We start from the raw sequence: 2,648 nt of genomic DNA on the forward strand, positions 1-2,648 counted from the left end.
TGGATGTAAAAACAGTTCTGATCTCATAAGGTTTTGTGATTGTTATGGGCTAGACTATATGGGCGATGACCAAACGGACTCCATTTTACTCTGAGACTCCATGCCATGTAGGAAATGCTTCTCCCGTGGGAACACCCGCCTGTGTACCCATCGGCAGTTGCTTAGCATAGCATGTTTGGCAACACAAAATGGCAATTCTTATATAATGTAAAATTGTTCTCTTTTTGGTTCCTGTTTTTCTTGGACGGTGTACCCTGTCAGAGAATGATTGTCTTGATGTTAGTAATCATTCTTTAACTTGTACCCGACTAAGGTCGTTTTGACCCACTTCCCCTTCTGCTTATGATTTTAGATCTCCTGATGTTAGTTTGTAGTTTTGATTCATAGCAATAACCACTTATGATTAATGTACTGACATGCTTTACATAAAAACCCCTGCGCTCAGGGCTGTTCTCCCAATAGCCATTCTGGGCGTTGTGTGAGACAGTCAGCCAGCTGGCTGATAAAGACTCTCAGTTTTTGCCTTCTCAGTGGTGATTGGTCTGTTCTTAAGTTGCGCCCCACAACAGTGATGCTTAAATAAGATAATGAAACTAAAGCACTTAGTACAGACCTTGACAGATACCATTAGCCTAAAATAAATTGCTTTGTGGACAAGACAGAGACAGAAATCACTCCTTCCTACCCTGGTGCCTTATTATGCACAGACTGTGCTAAACTTTTGGGAAGATCTGTGCATCTCTACTACTTGGAGGGAATGATTAAGTCTATGCTAGACTGATTCAGTCTCTTCCATGGTCAAAGTAGGTATACACACGCTACAAGGCCAAACAGAATCTTACACTGTGGATCCTCTCATTCCTGGGTTCCATTCTTTCCCTTACCCCCAGGATTGGGGTTCCTGAATTTGCCAAAGCAGTGTTAAATATCCAGGGACAGTCAGGGATGCCAAATAATTCCTTGAGAATGATTCTATCTATCTATCTATCTATCTATCTATCTATCTATCTATCTATCTATCTATCTATCTATCTATCCATCTATCTACCTACCTACCTATCTATCTATCTATGTTCATGACCCACAAATGACAGAGGCAGGAGACAGGAAGCAAACCTCAGATCAGCAAGCTTTCCTTTATTCTGCACCAAAGTCCATTGATCAGGCATGGGAGGGCCCATTTTCTGGATATGGAGCTGGCCCCCAGTTACAGAGGAGTCTGGGTCTTATAGGGTAGGACTAATTTGCCATGGGGAAGCTCAAGGTTTAGGTATCCGCCCCTTTCCCCCAAGGCCCATCATTATCAGAACAGGATCTGCAGGGAGGTTAATCCTTGGCTACTTTCCCCTCCCTCCTCTGGAGCCTCACCTGCTTCATTTTGCTTTGGGGACTATCTTGCAGGAATACGATTTTCCATAACCCTTCAATCTATCTATCACATAATTAAGATGTGTATCCTGCATTCCTATAATGTTTCCAAAAGATACCATTGCTTTTTGGGACTCAAAAAGATGGCAGTGTTGAGGGTGCTGGAGTCAGATATGCTAAGTGTTGGGATGCTTTTGAAAAACCTGCAGGAGCAGGTGTAACTGTCCAAGTGCAAACACTGACCAAAAAAGTTCTCACTGGAGCTTACCCTACGGGAAAGGGTCTCAGTTTCCTGGAAGTGAAGGACCAGCAGCTGCTCATGTATCTTACAGATTTGAGTCACCTGATCCTGAACAAAGTGTCAGGAGGATCTCTTCAGGGACACGCTGCAGTTTTGAGATTGTTAGAGAAGTGCGCAGTTTTGGAAAAACTTCATCCCTTGAACCCAAAAGGAAAGTATCAAATTGGCAAACTGGTCAAGAGCACAGTGACAGGCAGCCTCAGTGAGAAGGACCCACTTTGTTTTACCTTATCTCAGCAACATGATGAGCAAGTTGAGCTCTGAGGACAGAGAGGAAGATGAAAACAGAGTCCGGGGCTTCAGGGAAGAAATCTACAAAAGGAGTCTCTAAAACATATGTCCCACCACGCTTTGTTCAAGTACATCAGGATGAAACAGAAGCTAAGCAGGAGAAAAAGCACCTGGAATGAGCCAAGAGATGGGCGTTGAGCAGGAGTCAGTCGTGAACTTAAAGAGTAGTACTCAGATGCTCCGGAGGAAATCCAAGATGCTCACTGTCCTCACGTCACTTGTCAGTCAAAAGGACCAACATAGGATTAGCTATGAGGAGCGCATGACGGTGCCTTTAAATGTCAGTAAGCAAGAGAAAGGACCTTAAAAACAAGCAACAGGAGCTCACAGCTTCATTCCTTCACGCACTCAGGGACATCAGCATGTTGAGAGGAGGATCACTCAGCTTGATCAGGACCAGAATCCTCCTAAAGTGGAAGAAGATACCTAAGAAGAAAGGTCAGAGGAAGAAAGTCTTTTGGAGGTGGCAATGATTATGGGGGGACATTTTTTTTTTTTTTTTTTTTTTTTTTTGCATTGAAAACAAGTTTTATTTAAAAGAAATAACAGAGATAGTAAACTCCTCAAGAGAGGAGCTGGGACCCCGAGCTGGTGCTCCTGGGTGTGGGAATGTTTTGCTTTTTGATAGACCCCCACCTCCTTTATTTCATATGGATGTTCCCAAAGGCAGGAAAGGGAAATCTCAGGA

At 43.5% G+C, this 2,648-nt stretch overlaps 1 pseudogene across 1 annotated transcript; it reads left to right on the forward strand.

Annotated features, from left to right (window-relative positions):
* The first annotated feature begins 1,433 nt into the window (after nucleotides 1–1,433).
* LOC306664262 (neuroguidin-like) lies at nucleotides 1,434–2,433 on the forward strand (annotated as a pseudogene). Its single transcript has one exon. The product of its transcript is annotated as a neuroguidin-like (transcript).
* The last annotated feature ends 215 nt before the right edge of the window (nucleotides 2,434–2,648 follow it).

Source organism: Sciurus vulgaris (assembly GCF_902686455.1).
Source record: "Sciurus vulgaris genome assembly, chromosome: 6".
Taxonomy (NCBI): Eukaryota; Metazoa; Chordata; class Mammalia; order Rodentia; family Sciuridae; genus Sciurus; species Sciurus vulgaris.